The sequence below is a fragment of the Taeniopygia guttata genome, chromosome 28 (genome assembly GCF_048771995.1).
Source record: "Taeniopygia guttata chromosome 28, bTaeGut7.mat, whole genome shotgun sequence".
Taxonomy (NCBI): domain Eukaryota; kingdom Metazoa; phylum Chordata; class Aves; order Passeriformes; family Estrildidae; genus Taeniopygia; species Taeniopygia guttata.
In genome coordinates this window covers 923,521-941,528 of record NC_133053.1, presented here as the reverse complement: position 1 = coordinate 941,528, position 18,008 = coordinate 923,521, and the positions used below count along the sequence as shown (strand labels likewise).

At 49.6% G+C, this 18,008-nt stretch overlaps 1 long non-coding RNA gene across 1 annotated transcript; it reads left to right on the top strand.

Annotated features, from left to right (window-relative positions):
* The first annotated feature begins 10,782 nt into the window (after positions 1 to 10,782).
* On the top strand, positions 10,783 to 16,200 carry LOC140680793 (uncharacterized). Its single transcript, XR_012052188.1, has 3 exons — positions 10,783 to 11,137; positions 12,004 to 12,221; positions 14,005 to 16,200. It is a non-coding gene; the product is annotated as an uncharacterized lncRNA (long non-coding RNA).
* The last annotated feature ends 1,808 nt before the right edge of the window (positions 16,201 to 18,008 follow it).

The window sequence follows — 18,008 nt, the reverse complement described above, 5'->3', positions numbered from 1 at the left end:
GGAAAAGCAGGAATTGCGAATTTCCCCCAAACCGCAATCTGCTGCTCCTTAAAGGCAGGCTCGGGTGGCTTTTCCGACAGCCGATATTCCAGAATTCCAGGCTGGTTTGGGTGGAAAGGGATCTTAAAAAACCCACCCATGGCAGGGACAGCTCCAGTGTCCCAGGGTGCTCCAGCCTGGCCCTGGGCACTGCCGGGGATCCAGGGGCAGCCACGGCTGCTCTGGGAATGCCATCCCAGCGCCTCACCCCCCTCCCAGCCAGGAATTCCATCCCAATCTCCCACCCATCCTGCCCTCTGGCAGCGGGAGCCATTCCCTGTGTCCTGTCCCTCCATCCCTCATCCCAAATCCCTCTCCAGCGCTCCTGGAGCCCCTTTGGGTTCTGGAAGGTTCTTGTTGATGCTCATGACTTTCCCGTGGGCTCCCTCCTCCAGGTCAGGAGTTGATTCTCTCCAAGGATGGAGACTCCAAACTGCCCTGCCCAATCTGCTCCAGCATGTGGCCACCTTGAAGTAAAAAACAAAACAAAACAAAACAAAACAAAACAAAACAAAACAAAACAAACAACAAAAAAAACCCCAAACCAAACAAAAAAACAACAAAAAACCCCCCCAATAAACCCTAAAACACAAATTTTCCCTGTTTAAAGGGAATTTCTGGGTCTCCACTCACACCCTGGCCTCTTGTCCACTCACTGGGCACCTCTGGGAACAGCCTGGCTCCCATCACTGGAAGCTTGGCACACTGAAATTAAGATGAAACATTTGTTGTAAGGAAAATAAAAGCTATTTTGGGTCCTTTGAAATTATTTACAACTTTGAAGCAAAACCAAAAGGAGTATTTTGGGGATGAAAAGCTGCAGCTTTGTTTGAGATATGCTTGAAATTAAACGCTTTGCCTTTTATTGAGCCGTGGCATTTCCCAGTTGAAATCTGCCTGCCTTTAATTAAAAAAAGCAGGGGACCACAAGAGCCTTCAAAGATGCATTTGCAAACCCAGAAATGTTTTATTCTGGGGAGAACAAGATGTGTTCATTGACACAATTTGAAAAAAAAAGAAAAATATTTTGTTGGGACAAATGGGAAGGTTTCATTCTGGGTTGGCCTAAAGAGGAAAAATCTTGAATTTCCTAATTTTTTAATTGAATCCCTAAAGGCCAGAGCGGCTGTTTGCACAGTCCAGGCTTTGGGAAATCCCTGGGAGTGTCCAAGGCCAGGCTGGATGGGCTTTGGAGCAGCCTGGGACTGTGGAGGAGCAGAACCTCCTGGAGGAACCATCCTTGGGCGGTGTTTTTGGGGTGAAAATTGACTCTGGAGAGACAAAGCAGTGGGTGGGGGTTACTTGACCCCCCCAACTTTAGGTTTGAAGTTTTAAATCAGGCCCCCAAAAGCATCTGGGAGAGATTGTGGCGCTGACCCTGGCTGGTGTTTATTCCGAGTGAAAGCACTCGTGCTCAGGGGGCACCAGGGTCTGACCTGCTCCGGGGCTTGTTTACATCTCACCACGAGCCAAACTTCACCCCCAGCCTGGTGATCAGCAGCAAATCCTCCCTCCCCTGGCCCCTCGGACATCCCTGGGCAGGAGAATCCCGGGAAAAGCAGAAACAGGGGAGGTTTGGGGTGGTTTGGGGTGGTTTGGGGTGGTTTGGGGTGGTTTGGGGTGGTTTGGCTGAGCCTGCCTCGGGCGGGGATTGTTTGGTGTGAGGTCGCCCTGGTGAGGAGATCCCGTTCCTTGGCTGCTGCCACACCTGCTCGGGTGGGGCTGGCCGTGCAGGATGCAGATTTTGCAAGTTCCTGCTGTTTTCAGTCTCTCTAGTGTTATGAATGAAAATTTGTCCAGCCAAAAATTAATATGAAAAAATAAAATATTCATTTTGCAATCAAATTCTATCTAGCCAGCCACAAGGAAAGAACAGAGCCGAGCCCGGGGTTGGCCCTGGGTGTGCAACAAGAAGTCAGCCTCAGCAGAGGTTTTCCTCTATGCCCACACCTCCATCCTGGCACAAGCGGTTTTTATAGGGAAAATTCCACCTGAGGCCAAGATTTCAGCAATCAGTCTTTTCTTCTATTCAGAGTCCATAGGTTAATAAGATTTTCCTTTTTGGTGATGAAGAAGAACAATTCGGTGTCAGGAGTTGGTGAATCCCTTGATGAAATTTATGGGAACGCTGCATTCACATGGATCTGCTTGAGGATTTCCATGAGATCCATCTCGGATCCATGATATCCATCCCAGGTCCATGATCTCCATCTCAGGTCCATGATATCCATCTCAGGTCCATGAGATCCATCCCAGGTCCATGATATCCATCTCAGGTCCATGATATCCATCCCGGGTCGTTCACACGATGATCAGCACCTGGGGTCCCCCCTGTATCTCTCCAGACATGTCCCATCTCCTGGTAGAGCCACATCCTTTTACGTGTAAATCGGGTTTCAACATACACCAACATACAGATGAGGGGTCCAAAGGGGACAAGATGGAGGAAATTGGGTGTGCCTTGTCCTTTTTCTCCTTCTTCATGCCCTCCATGTTTCACTGTGGTGTTGGCATTTTTCTGTTGGTTCAGGCTGGGGACACACTGTCCAACGTAGGTGACAGATATTGGCACGTTATTGTAAATCCAGCACAGGTAGTTTGTGGTATTTAATGTTTGTACCATCCCACTGAGGGCAGAGCCCCACACGCTGCCCTGCAGGACAGAGCTGCGGCAGGGCAGCAGAACATGTTAGAGATAAACAGAATAAACAACCTTGAAACCAGCACAGACCAATTATGGCTTCTGCTTTGGCAGCGGGGCTGACAGACAGAGACTTTTACAATCTCAAAATCATCAATACCCCAGATTCTGACAGACCTTGTCCTGGTCATTGCTGAAGAGAAGCAGTCAGGGGTCCTGTGTGAGGACCACGCCCCTTGGCTCATTTTTGGGGTCATTTCCTGCTCCTGGCTCTGGGGCAGCCAGTTCAGCTCTGTGGATGACCTGGACGCCCAAACTGCTCCACCTCAGGAGAGGAGAGGAGCCTGATCCTGCTCAGGTGCGGGTGGGGATGGATGGATGGCCGGGCCTGACCCTTCCTCCACCCCACCCACGTCCTCTCCCCACCCCAACGCCGCCTTCTCGTTAATTCCTCCCCAAATATTCCCTCGGAGCTTTTCTCTCATCTTCTACTTTTCCCCTTCCCCATCCTCTCCCAGCTCCGAGCAGCTCCCAGCTCCTCCCAAATCCACTCTGTCCCCACATTTTTCCAGCTCCTGGAGTTGTGGAGGGAGGGAAATTGAAGCAAATGGGCCGTGAAAACCGACATGGGGCAGGAATGCAACTTTCCCAGGTTGGAACGGGCTAATTCCTGCAGAACAGAGCCAGGAAGGGCTTCCCCCTGTGCTTTAGGATATAAACTTGGGGTTTTTTATAAAGCTGGGGGTTTTCTGCTGCATTAAGTTTGACAGCCGGGATTGCTCTGCAGCACGGGGATGTGATGGGTGAGCGGCAGAGAAAACAAAGCTTCCCTCCTGATTTGGGGAGGATTCCCATGGATTGCTGGCACTGCTGCTGCCCCGTGGAGGAGGTGTCTCCTGCTCAGCTGCAGTTTTGGGGTCCCCACTCTGTCCTGGCTCTGTTTTAAGCCAGGTTTAGCTGGGCTCGTCCTGGTTCCCATCGAGGAGAGCCAACTCCAGGCTGGGTTTTATCCATGGGATGGGCTGAGCTGCAGGAGACCCACAAAGATCAGCAGCTCCAACCCCTGGCCCTGCACAGAACCAATTTTTGGGTCAATTCTGTCTCTGGTGGAGCAGGAAAGGAAACTTGTGCCAGTGTTTGTCCCTGTTCCCTGATTTTTGTCCCCTCCTGGGGTCAGCCAGTGGGGCTGGAGAGGAGCTGGAATGGGAGAGGCTGTGGGCTTGATGCCTTTGCCAGGGTTTGCTGAGGTTTTTGGTCTCTGTGGGGAGCTGTGGGTGATGTGAAATCCTCAGAGCCGTGGAATCATGCCATTGTTAAGCTTGGAAAAGCCCTCTGAGATCCTGGAGCCCAACCATCAACCCAGCACTGCCAAGGCCACCACTAAACCGTGTCCCCAAGAGCCACATCCACGTTTTTTGAACGCTTCCAGGGATGGACACTCCACCACCACCCTTTTGGTGGAGATCTTTTCCCCAACATCCAATCTAATGAAGGAATTTTTTCCTCCTTGAATTATCCAGTCCTCCCACTCAAAACCACGCTGTGCAAAGTGGATCCTGTCCCTCGAGGAGATGCTCCAGCTCCTCCTGGATGCTGACAGGAGCTGCTCTTGTGTTCTGTTATCTGCTCCTAAACATTTATTCCTGCTGCTCACGGGGATAAATCCTGTCCCCAGCCCCTGCCCTGAGCAGGGAAGGACATTCCTGGCTTTGGGATTCTCAGGCTGCTGACAGGTGACACAGGCTGCCCCACGACATGGATGTGGGAAGGGTTAATTAGGGCTCTCTCCCTGCTCCCTGATTAATTCCAGCCAGGTGTCCACGGTTCAGGTCTTAAAACAACAACTGCTCAAGAGTCTGGGAACACTTAGCCAGGCCTCGGGCTGCAATTCCAAGTATGGATAAATATTTGCACCTCCGTGGCTGGGAGACACCTTGGAGGTATGAAGGTGATTACTGGGGGAGTCCTTTCCAGGGAAAAAGATGAATTTCCTGGGGAGCAGTGGTGCTCCAGCAGCAGCTGCCGGGCTCCTTGTGCAGCCCTGCCTGGGTGGTCTTGGGGAAGATCCCGGGGTTTTGGGGGGGTGACACCCCCAGCCCCTCCTGGGGAATCCAAACAGCTCCCACCCATGTTTGGCTGCTCTCAGGGATGGGTTTATCTTGGAACTCAAAACGTCCCTCAGACATTTTTGGAGGTTCCAGGCCCAGCTCAGAAGCATTTGAGACCCTGGCAGGCAGCTGGAAACAGCTGTGATTTTGGGTTTGAACCATGGAACGATTTACCAACTTTGCAGGTAAAACAAGAAGTGACAAAGGTTTAGATATTATAGTGGAAGTAGTTACAAAGTAAAGAGAAAAAGTTTTTAGTATTGTACAAAGGGGTTTTAACACCTGTACAGGGGGGTTTTACTTTGTACATGGGGGTCAAGGGTTTTAAGATAGAAGAATGTAGGCCGGTCCTGTTCCTCCTCTTTCTTCTTCCTTATCTCCATGTTCTTGATAATGTTTGCACTTATGGATTGGTTTAGAATAGAAAAACACCATTTAATATAGGTAGTATTAAAGAAAATCTGTAAACATGTGTCACATAATGTACCATATAAAAGACAGCACAGCCCTGGGCAGGGAGAGAAGAAGCAGTCGGAGTCAGAGAGGATGTCAGGGTGTGTGTGTGTCTCTGCCTGAGCTGTGAGCAAACCACAGCAGCCAGAGAAGAAAATCTTTTTGATAACTTGCAATAAACTGCCTTGAGACCAAACAACAAGAGGCTGCTGAGTTTTCTTTAGAAATACGGGTTGGAAGAAAAACTTTGCCAGCACACGGAGCCCCTGAACCAGGCCGGGGTTCCGACAGGTTCACACGGGAGAATGAGGAGGGGAAATGCAGAATGCAGGGAATGTGCAAAGCCCCTTGTTCAGGATACCCTGCGGAAAGGCTCAGCCGTGCCAGAAAATCCATTTCATTCTGTGAATTCCCCTTCCCACCTCGGTGTGCTTTCAGGGCTCTCAGGTTCTCTCTTTCCCTAAAATACTCCAGAGGTTTCCAGCTCTGACTTTCACCCCTGTGAGCGAATTTCTGGCTGTCAGCAGCGTGTGATGAGGGCCAGGATGACAGAAAAATTGTGTTTGCCTTCACACCAGGGCAATCCAGGTTTTCCAGGCCTCCTTCACATCTGGGAAATCCAGGGAATTAATTTACCTGCTCTTCTACACGTTTTATCATAGAATCAGGTTGGAAAAGACCTCTAAGATCACCCAACCCAATAATCCAATGGCCCTGCTGCTGCTCCCCTGACCATTTTTTATTTTTAAAATATTTTTATAGCTTTTTTTTTCCCTGTGTTTAGGTCTGAAGATCTCATGGGGACCTGCAGGCCTGACCCTCATCTCACTCTGGCCAGCGACAGCAAAACTAAAACCCAGGCCAGGGTTGTGATTGACTGGATTCAGGGATGTCTGGGCTGCAGAATCCTGATTATTTGGGCAAATAAAGAGCCTCACAAGAGGGCTCTTCCCTCTGGAGTGTGATGGAGTTGTTCTGCCCCTCTGGGGAGTCTGTGCTGTATTAAAACTCTCGTAATAACTTCACAGGCGTTTCCACATTCAAGTGATCATAATAATGCTCATAAAGCACACTCCAGAGTGAAGTATTTATGAATTATTTGACTTAAAGTAGGGGGGAAATAAAAAAAAAATTAAAAATAAAAAAATAAAAAGAAGAAGAAAAGACCTGGGCTGAATTAATAGCTGTGGGAGAACCATAAATTGAGAGGAATCATATTGCAGAGGGTAATTTTGTGTGTGCAATAAAAGCAACGTTTATGGCTCCACTGCCTAAATTTGGTTTGGATGTTTTTGAAGCTAAGAGCTTTGAAATAACTTATAATTTTTTCTCCTTTCATTTTTATATTGCCTAGAAGAGAAACACCAGGCAAACGTGCCTGTGTCAGGCATGGAGTGAGGGACCAGGTGGGAGCGCTGAAATTCGGCGGCGTGGGCTGGAGCAGGTGAGGAGGGAGAGGAGGGAGAGGAGGAGGAGGAAGCTCCGAGGCCCAGAGGAGATGCTCAGCCCCGGGCTGGCTCCTCAGAGCCCACCTCGGGGTTTGGTGGCCACATGGGTCTAAAATGCCTCCGACCAGGGCCTGGAACCTCCAAAAATGTCTGAGGGACATTTTGAGTTCCAACAACTGGGGCATTTTTGGGAGCTGTTCACACCCTGCAGGAAGGCAGAGGGCTGGGAGATTCCTCTGCCCTTCTTTCCCAACTTCAGGGGATGCTTTCCATACCTGGAAAGCATCCTGAGGGGTACCTCAGGTAGGTTGGGCTGATCCCAAACCTCCCTCAACCCCACATTGGATAGAAGGAAAAGGATTGGGAAGGAAAAGGATTGGGAAGGAAGAGGATTGGGAAGGAAAAGGATTGGGAAGGAAAAGGATTGGGAAGGAAAAGGATTGGAAAGGAAGAGGATTGGGAAGGAAAAGGATTGGGAAGACTCTGCCCTTTAACAAACTGCGACAGAACTTCCACCAAATCCCTAAAACTGGTTCATGAGTGATGGGGGAGAATTTGCAGCCCTGAGGAAGAGGAGAAGGAGAGTGGAGTGGGTTTAGGATGTGGCTCTGGGGATGACGGGGTGACCCTCTCAGCGCAGCCACTGCTGCACCTTCCCCATCCCTGCAGCTGGGGAGGGCCTGGATCTGCCAGGAAACCGCTCTGATTCAGGCAGCAGGAATGCAGACACCATCCCTCCTTGTTTTGGGGTTTTGTTTTTTTTTTTGCTCCTTTCCTACATACCAGGATCAGGCAGAGCAACCCAAAGCGAAGCCCCAGCTCGTAAATCCTCAGCGCTGCCAGGACCCGCAGGGATTTCTTCCCTCCGTCAAACCCAGTTATCAAATCCCTCCCAACACGTTTTTAATGGGGGAACTGGAGGCTGGAACGTTCCCTCTGGGACATCTGCTCACAGGGAGGCTCTGGCTCCCATCCCTGGCCCAGCAGGAGCGGGATGGTCCCACCTGGAAGCACTCAGGGCTCATGGAGCGGGCAGGAGCTCGGGATGCGCCGCCTCGGGGCTGGGCACAGCTGTGGGGATGTTGCCCCATTCCCCATTGAGGTGTCACAGGCAGGGAGTGAGTAATGGCTGAGGAGAAACCATAAGAATTCCCAGAAAACCGCTGGAATAAACCAGCTGGGGGTAGAGGCACGTTCGTTTCCTTGCTTTGAAACTTTTGGGTTATGGATTTGGCACCTAAGGTGGCGATTTTTCCTCACGGGCTGGAGGATTCTCAGAAATGTCACTGCAGGAGACAAGGACAGGATCATCACCATCATCATCCTCATCCTCATCATCATGGAATCTCCTGAGCTGGAAGGGATCCAGGGGGATCCAGAGGGATCCACGAGGCACTTCACGTTTAGTGGGAGTGGGGACACTGAGTCACGGGCTGGGTTTGATCTTGCAGCTCTTTTCCAACCCTAACGATCCCATGATTCTGTGATTTTCAATCCTCACAAGGATCTGGTTCCAGGAACCAGATTAAACATGAAACCAGATTAAACATGGAAACAAATTAAACATGAAACCAGATTAAACATGGAAATAAATTAAACATGAAACCAGATTAAACATGAAACCAGATTAATCTTTGCACTGAAGATGTGAAGACAGAGCTGGATGCCCCTGGGCTGTGATCCTCTATGGCTTCATTAATGAGAGGAACCAAAAATTAACACCGTGCAAGTTGATTTCTCGTGGCTGCTGCTGGATAAAGTTCAGCTTGGGGGACTTTTTAACCTTAAACCAGACATTTTCACGTCTGGCTTAAATTACTCCTCCACAGGCTGTCATTAGAGAATAAAAGGAGCAGGTAATTTTAACATTTTTGAACAATTGCCCAGATGAAATTTTTTAAAGAAGAAACCTCTGTGAGCGTTCATGGAGGCCAAGAGGAGGCAGGGGCTGGAATGCTTTGATTTATGAGTGGGGCTGGGGATGCCCAGGCAGGAGCAGGTCCTTGGCCAGAGGCCACACGAGCGAGGAGGGTTTGAAAGCCCTGCCGAAATCTTTGTGGTCAGGGGCTTCCACTGCTGCTCTGATCCCTCTCTGATTCTCAAAGAGAGCCCAAATTCCTTCCCGATGACACGGAGGAGGGAGAGCGATACCGGAGAAGCCAGCTGATGGATTCAGGGGAGAGGGATATGGCTGAGGGTCCTTTGGTTTTGGGGGAGGAATTCCGTGCTGAGGTGACTCATGGAGCCTGCAGAGCTCAGGATGTTGTTTTATCCTCACTGTAGACGTGGCTGTTGAATCACAGAATCCCAGAATGGCTTGGGGGGAGCTTAAATTTCATCTCATTCCACCCCACGGACAGGGACAGCTTCCGCTGTCCCAGGCTGCTCCAGCCTGGCCTTGGGCACTGCCAGGGATCCAGAGGCAGTCTGGGCACCCTGTGCCAGGGCATGCCCTCCCTCCCAGCCAGAAATTCCTTGCCAATATCCCATCCAGCCCTGCCCTGTGGCACTGGGAAGCCATTCCCTGTGTCCTCCAAGCCCTTGTCAAATGGCAAAGAGCTCCTGGTGGAGCCTGGGGAGTGCAGGATGCTCTCCTGGCAGAGCCCAGCCCAGGGCTGCCTTTGCCTGGCCAACATCTGACACCTCACACAGGGGATGCTGGTGCATCCAGATGTTCCCACAGCTCAGACCCAACACAGGCACCAAAAATAAGACAAAAATAATTCCCAATAAAGCTGGCCTCCTAAAGGCAACAAATAACCCTGAGCAGATGCTGGCTGCTCTCAGTCCAATTATCCATCAGCAGGGCTGTGAGGGAAAACACACCAGCCCCATTTTGTGGGACTTGGGGCTTCAGCCTCTGCCAGTTTTTGGCCTCCAACCCTGCCCCAAACCCAGCAGAGCTCTCCAGGAGCAGGACACCCATGGGCAGCACAGGCCAGCTGTGCCCTCTGCAGCCCCAGGGCTCTGCTGCCGTGGCGATTTTCCTCTGCAGCGCCCAGCCCTGAGTCCCTGGTGCCCACAGCGGGGCCTTCAGGAGCTCTGAGGTGTGGGAGAAGCCTCCTGCAGCCCAGAAGAGAATCCTGGAATGGTTTGGGCTGGAAGGATCACCCAGTGCCATGGCAGGGGCATCTCCCGCTGCCCCAGCTGGCTCCAAGCTCTGCCCAGCCTGGCCTCGGGCACTGCCAGGGCTCCGGGGGCAGCCACACTGGGCCTGCCCATCTCACAGCCGCAGGATTCCAGCCAGGAGGGGACTCAGAGCCTTTGGGGTACCCCAGAGCCAGCTGGAGCTCTGTCCCCGAGGAGGACACGGCCGTGGGAAGGGTCAGAGCAGGGCAGGCCGTGCTGTCCCTGCAGCTCAGCCGCCCACTGGGACGCTCTGGGAGCTTCCCCAGCCATCAGTGGCCACTCCTTGAACTCTGTAGCCACGGCTGGTGGTGCTGGGGAGCTGCTGGAGCTGGGGGGGCTCCATGTGACAGCAGTAACAGCGTTCCTGGAGGGGTGCCCTCGCCAGAGTCAGTCCTTGGCAGCCACGCGCCGATTCCCTTCCCATAAACAAAGCCAGGCAGATAAAAGCAGCAGAGCAGCCTCGGCTGCCTCCTCCTCCCCCCAGAGCAGCCCCTGCACACCCACCCCCCATCTGGAGCTCATTGGGGGCACTGCCGGGAGGACGGGGCTGGGATCCAGCTGGGCCGTGGGGAGGGAGCTGCGGGAACGGGCCCGGTTTGGGCTGGGAGCCGCGGTCACACCCGGGCTGGCGGCACATGGAGGCACAGCCCGGGGACAGGAGCTGGACCCCGGCGTCCTGCTGGGTCCTTTCCAGCTCAGGGGGTTCCATGGAGCAGAAAAATGAGGTGTCAGCCTCGGGTTTTCACCCACTGCTCGCTCCCACCAGAGCCACAGCTGAGCTCAACCCTTCAAACCCCAAGGCCAGCTGTGGTTTTACCTCCTGAGTGTTTTTCAGCCCTTTTTGGTTGGGTTTTGGCTGCTTTTTGGTTGAGGTTTTTTTGTCTTTGGTGGAGACCCAGGGCAGACAACTGACAAATCACCCTTAATCCACCTGAGCTGCTAAATCTCCTGGTAATCCCTCCCCAGCGCTGCTCCCTCCAACAGCCCCTTTGGGTCCATCAATCAGCTCCTGGGTGTCCATCTCTCCTTTGGAAAACCTGGGGACCTCCCACAGCTTCCCTGTGAACCCAGACAGGGGTCAGGGCACTGAGTAAACTGGTGGGGAGGGCAGCTCCTCATATTTATATGGAAACCCATTAGCTGGGAATATTTTATCTCCCTCCAGGTTGGAAGCAGAGGTTGGGGGTGATGGGAGGGTTCTGGAGCTGCCTCTGAAATGCCCAGGTTTGCCCTCCACGCTCGTGGCTGTGTTATCCAGCACGTTCTCAATGCCATGGAGTGAGAAAAGTGGGTGCTGAAGGTGTTCAGAGAGGAAAAAGGTGGGTGAGATCTTTCCCTGCTGGACTTTAAAGCCAAACAAAAGCTTCCAAACCAACCTGGATCCCTCCTGGCTGGTGTCTTTCAGCCAGCTGGTCCCTCTGTGTCCTTCTCCAGGCCCAGGATGGGTTTTGGAAGTGCTGCTGTTTTCAGCCCAACCCTGACAGCGTCACATGCCAATGACCAAATCCCGAGAAATGTGGGATCTTGGCTCTGGAGCTGGGAATTCGATGATTTCCGGGAATGGGCAGGACAGGGAGAGTCGTGGGGAGAAGGGAGGATGAGCTGTCCCAGGGAACACAGCTTTTTGTTGAATTTACAGATGGGTTTGGGCACGCTGGAGACACACAAGCTCCCTGATTCCTGAAAAATGATGTGATTCCTCCCTGGGAGAGCTCTGTGAGGAGCTGAGATCCTGGGAAATGCACAGGATCTGGGGTATAATAAAGGATCTGGGATAAATAAAGAGCAAAGCCATGGGGCAGCCTGGGAGGGACAGTGGGGATGAGCTCTGGGCCACTCCAGGAGCCCGAGGGGATGCAGATTTTGGGGGACTGCTGGTGCTCAGGGCTGCTTGCCAACCCCAGGCTCCCATCCCAATCTCCCTGCCGACACCAAAGGGCTCTGGATCAGGCATTGATAAATTTGTTCTTAATGGTTTATTCCTTCTGATCTGCTGTTCATGAGCTGTGCCATGAGCCTGGAAGAGCAGGAGCTCATCTCTGGATGCCAACCAGGGCTTGGGAGCTGTTGATGTTGTGGAGTTGGTCACCTCCCTTCTCCCTGATCCCTTTCCCTACTGCTGGAAACCCACAGATGAAATTCAGCAGGGTGGGAGCTCCTGTTAACATTTATTTTCTGTCTGCAGGGAGAAAAGCTGAGGGTGATGAGGGGCATCTTGTTTGGACAAGCCCTACCCAGTTCTAGTCAGGTGCACAGCTCAGGACTCCCACTGGATCCACGCTGGAATCTGCCTATCAGTGATCATCTCCCAAAACATCTTTGTTCTTGGAAAGCCCCAGCAAAACATTCTGAGGAGCCTGAGCAGGGAGAGCACAGCTGTGAGTGTCCAGGCAGAGCTCCCTGGTGAGTCTTCACAAAGGAATTCTGCATTCCTCCCACTGCTTTGCCCTCCCCAAAGTGACTGGGGCAGGGAAAAGGAGAATTATTCCCGGGTAGAAAGGGAATAGAAAACCCCTGCAGAAGGTTTTTAAAGGAGTTGCAGTAACTCTTTTTTTTTCAGTTAATTTTAATGCAAACATTGAACTCCTTGGCACCAGCAGAGATCTCTGGGACTGTGAGCTGTGCTCGCTGTTCCCTTGGAGTCTCTTTTCCTGGGACAGGGTGACTGATGAGATAAATCATAGCCCTGGGCTATGGACTTACAGCAGTCCTGGGCTATGGATTTTCTTCCCATGCTCCATGTGCAGCGGGGAACGGGAACAGAGCCAGGACGAAGTTCTAAAGCCTTCCCTTTCTCATCTGGCAGTGCCAAACAATGCCCTTCAAACAGCACCTGATGGCCCAAGGAGGGTCCAGGAGGGTCCAGGAGGGCAGAGCCTGTTCCCAGCAAAAAGCCTGGATGCTGTGGAGCCAGGAGTGGAGATGGGAGCCAGGCTGGGTCACTCCAGGGACAACAAGAAGTCAAAGTCCATGAATCCAGTGTATTTGCAAATCCATCACTGTGGATTGGGGACCTCCTGGAGGGTCAGTGGTCTCATCTGTCCGCCTGCTCAGAGAATCCCAGAATCCCTGAGGTTGGAAAAGCCCTCCAGGATCACCGAGTCCAACCTGTGACCAATCACCACCTTGTCACCCAGCCCAGAGCACCAAGTGCCATCCCCACTCCTTCCATGGACACCTCCAGCGATGGGGACTCCAAACCCCCCTGCCAAGGCCTGCTCACCTTTCCATGGAGAAATTCCTTCTGATGTTCCAACTGACCCTTTCCTGGCACAGCCTGGGGATGTGGCCTCTTGTCCTGTCCCTGCTGTCACCGCGGGGTGAGTGGTGGCTGCTCAGGGCAGAGGGAACTCGGGGAGGTGGTGGAGTCCCCATCCCTGGGTGTGTTTAACAAAGCCTGGATGTGGCACTGGGTGCCAGGGTTGAGTTGAGGTGTTGGGGCTGGGTTGGACTCGATGAGGTCTCTTCCAGCCTGGTGATTCTGTGAATTCTGCGAGCTCAGCCCTTGCTCCTCCCTGAGCTCACCTGGGCGAGAGCTCAGCATCTCAATCCATGGGGTTGGGAAGGGCAGGAACCAGGAAGCTCCTCCAAAACACAGCGTTATTTGTCCTCAGACGTGGGGATTAGTGAGAGCATTCATCAGAAGACAATAACTCCTCATGTCAGCCCCGCCAGCCCCTGCCAAGTCCATTCCCCCAACGGGCTCTTTGTTCTGTCCCTGCTCCAGACTCGCCCTCAGGACTGAGCCATCCCTCCCGCACGTCACGTCTGCCCCTGGGAACAATCCTCACTCCACAGCTCTGGGACAGTTTTCCAGGACTTCCCCGTGCTTGCTCCTTTGTTTCGTTTGTGTTAATTAACCCTGCTGAGCTCGAGCTCCTCGTGGTCCTGGCTTTAGGGGTACAAAACTTTTGGATTTTCTACCTGCCTGAGGTTTCTTCTCTGCTGCTCCGGGGTTCTACCACTTGAGGCTTCCCCTGGGGCTGGAAACTCAAACCTTTAAGCCACTTGTAGCCTGTGCCGTGGGGAAAGGACAGGAAGTTTCTCAAGTATGGGATTTTTAGGCAGAATGTCGAACCTCTGGTTCCTTCTCGTGGTCAGGTTGGACCTCAGGGCGGCCAGGTCAGCTTGGGGTGAGCAAACCATGAGTTACAACCCCATCCCTCAGGCCATGGCGTGTTTTTAGTTCTCAGCTGAGCACTCCAGAGCTTGCAGGAGACACCTGGACACAGGAGACACCTGGACACAGGTGACCCCCAGGAAACACAGAAGGCCGGGAATGGAAGATCTTCCACGCCATGTTGGAATTTGCATCTCTTGCCCATCCAAACCACCTCAAACCTGTACCAAAGTTCTCTCTGTGACTTTCGTGGGAATCCAGATCTTCCCTCTGGCTGCCCTGGCAGGGCTGGGACCCTGGCAGGGGTCAGGAACCCCCCTGGACAGAGCCCCCAGAGACACTGGCTGTGATCTCTGCCCATGGAAAAGAGTTTTCAATCTTACAGGATGAATTACAAGCTCTGAGGGTTTGATATCAGTAATAATTAAGTGTGGCACGGGTGCAAAAGTAAAATTTTAGGATTCTAGATTAGGGGTCCAAAGGGGACAAGATGGAGGAAATTGGGTGTGCCTTGTCCTTTTTCTCCTTCTTCATGCCCTCCATGTTTCACTGTGGTGTTGGCATTTTTCTGTTGGTTCAGGCTGGGGACACACTGTCCAACGTAGGTGACAGATATTGGCACGTTATTGTAAATCCAGCACAGGTAGTTTGTGGTATTTAATGTTTGTACCATCCCACTGAGGGCAGAGCCCCACACGCTGCCCTGCAGGACAGAGCTGCGGCAGGGCAGCAGAACATGTTAGAGATAAACAGAATAAACAACCTTGAAACAGCACAGACCAATTATGGCTTCTGCTTTGGCAGCGGGGCTGACAGACAGAGACTTTCTACAATCTCAGGATCATCAATACCTCAGATTCCAACAGCTTGAATTCCAGACCAGCCGTCCGTGTTTGCAGCTGGAGCTAATTAAGCCTGGTAATTACACGCAAGGGCTGGTTTGCATCCCAGCCACGCTCAACGCAGGCCGCACCCACTGTGGCCATGGCAAAGCACCAACCTTCCCTGTCCCCCCGCGATGCTCGAGGCCTCTTCACCTGTCCCTGGAGGAGTTTGGGGTGGGACATTGGGGAAAATCCGTCCCTGTGAGGGTGGGGAGGCCCTGGCACAGAGAAGCCCTGGCTGCTCCATCAGCACAGATGAGCTGCTTTGAAATATTCAATGAGGTCACCAATGGAAAGAGAAGGAAACGCCCATGGCTTGTTGTAATAGTATATAAAATTTATTTTATTATATGTATATATAAATAAAAGTTGTATATATATGTGTGTATATTTATGTATAAATACATATTTTGCTATATATATAAATAAAAGCTGCATAGATGTATAAATTTTTAATAGATATAAATATACACTTAGAAGATATATACAAAAATATATAAAACAGTGTATATATATTTAAATTAACATAATATATATATTTGTTCACTCCTTTATGCATACCTCTATATATTGTATAGAAGTAGAAAATACACTTTTATATACTGTATATACTATGCTATTTTATGTGGATGAATTATATATATATATATTTATATTTATGTGTATATTTATATATATATTATAAATGTATGTAACATATATATTAACTATACAGATATTAAAATACACAGATATTAAAACACCCAGATATAAAACTACACATATAAAATTTATGTGCTATGTACAGTATTTTATATGCATATAAATGAAATATCTACAGAAATAAATATGTGGAACCATGCATATAAAATTTATGTATCATGTACATGTAAAATTTATATATCACATACATGGCATTTGAGACGTATATATATTTATATTTTTTATCTATTATAGATGTATATATAGCATATATATAGTACTTCTAATTACATTGTATTTACATTTACACTGTATATCTATTCTATAGAATATTTATATTTATATGTATATTTAGATTTGGAATTTATATTTCTATTATATTTATTATTTATATGTATAGTTGTATTTGTTATAGTTATAGCTACATTTATAATTATAATTATATTTATATTTATAGTTATTTTTATTTATTTTTATTTATATACTATTTATACATTTTTATTTATTTATTTATATTTATACACTCTCTATATAGATATATAGATATAAATATATATAAAAATATAGATATAAATCTATATTTTTATATATAAAACTATATATTAAATATATATTATATATGTGTGTATATATACATATATATCTACATAATATATATGTATATAATATATAGAGACACATATATATTAAAAATATATATGTGTATATACATATGTATGCATATATATGTATATATTAAAAATATATATGTATAATATATATTAAAAATATATATTTATACCATGTGTATTGTGTACATTTATCACGGTCAAGCCAAGATGGCGGCCAAGATGGCGGCCAAGATGGCGGCCAAGATGGCGGCCAAGATGGCGGCCAAGATGGCGGCCAAGATGGCGGCCAAGCCAAGATGGCGGCGCTGTAGGCTGAGGCCTCCCAGGCCCCCTTTCCTTCAGGAGAAGGAGAAGCCGCGGCTGCACGAGGAGCTGGCCCTGATCCTGCCTCCCAGTCCCTCTCTTCCAGTCCCGTTCCTCTCTCCCAGTCCCTCCCTCCAGTCCTGCAGCCCACCCTGCCCTTGCTCAGTCCTGGGCTCTCCGGGGCCACCTTTGGGTGCTCCCTCAGGACCTTCTCCCCACCCCACCCATCCCCTGGACTCTCCTCTCCCACCTCCTGATCCCTGACCCCTCCAAAGGTCTGTCCTGACCCCGGGGGTTTCCATGAGGGAAATCAGCTCCCAGCCCAGCAGTGCACACAGGGATGCGATTGTTTGCTCCATCAGCAGCGTTTCACAAACATTTCCAGGAATTCCAGCTGCTCTTCCTCCTGCGATCCTTCTCCAGGATTTTTTGATCTGTAGGATCAGAAATCCCTTTTTTTGATCTGTAGGATCAAAAATCCCTTTTTTTTCCATCACCACCCTTTGCCATCTTCATTTCCCCTCTGCCTGTGTATCAGCACAAGCCACGGGGAGTTAATTTTGAGACGCTCCAAGGGATTTTTCGCACTGGGAAATAATTTTGGGAAGCTCCAACATTGGGGTTCAACACTGACCATCCCATTTCCTGCCTCGTTCCTTTTTTCCATTGCAAAATGACCAAAGGAATACTAAACATCATCTGGGAGTTGGGAATTCTAAACCAGGGCTTAAATGTAACTGCTTTACTTAAAGCAACAAAAATTTGCCACTTACACTATGGAAGTTGACAACACACACCTCATTTCCCAGGAATTACACCCAAAACCATCCCTGATCCCAACACTTCCCAACTTCACATTTTTTCCCTGCTGTTTTCATCCTAAATTGGGTTTTTTTGGGTTTTTTTGGGGTTTTTTTTGTGCGTTTGGAGGAGTCAGATTTTCCAAGCAGCCCACTCTAACTGGATCATTAAAATTTAATTTCTCCATTTTTTAATATTTATTTATTTGATTCTGGATGGGTTGGCAGCGGGAATTGGGTTTTCCTTGGCTTTTTTTTTTTTTTTTTTTTCTTTTACACGCCATGCACGTGCACGGGGGGAGATTTATGGCTCTCCAAAGATTCTTCCTAAAATATTTACAAAGTGGAGCTCGGAGCGGGAATGTTTGACTCGGCCATGGCTGTCAGGCCTCTGGGTGGCATGAGGGGGGAATATAAACAGACCTTTTTTTCCATTCCCAAAAAAATCCTATAGACCTTTTATCCTTCTTTTTTTTCCCCCTCCTATTGTTCTCCGTTTTCCGGTGCCAGCTTTGAGCCTATTTTGGAATGAAAATCAAAATAAATTCTGTTTTTCTGGACAGACTGGGCTGGGACTGGTGGTGTTAAAGGACAGAAATATCCCCTTTCATTTTCCCTTTCCCTTTCCCCTTCCCCTTCCCATTTCCCTTCCCATTTCCCTTCCCATTTCACATGATTTCCTCAGAATTTTCATGTTTTTGAGCCAACCCAGTTAGAAGCTCCTTTCCCAGAAGGGCCAAAGTTGATTATTTCTGAGTCTTTCCCCCAAAAAACCCATGATAAAGGATAAA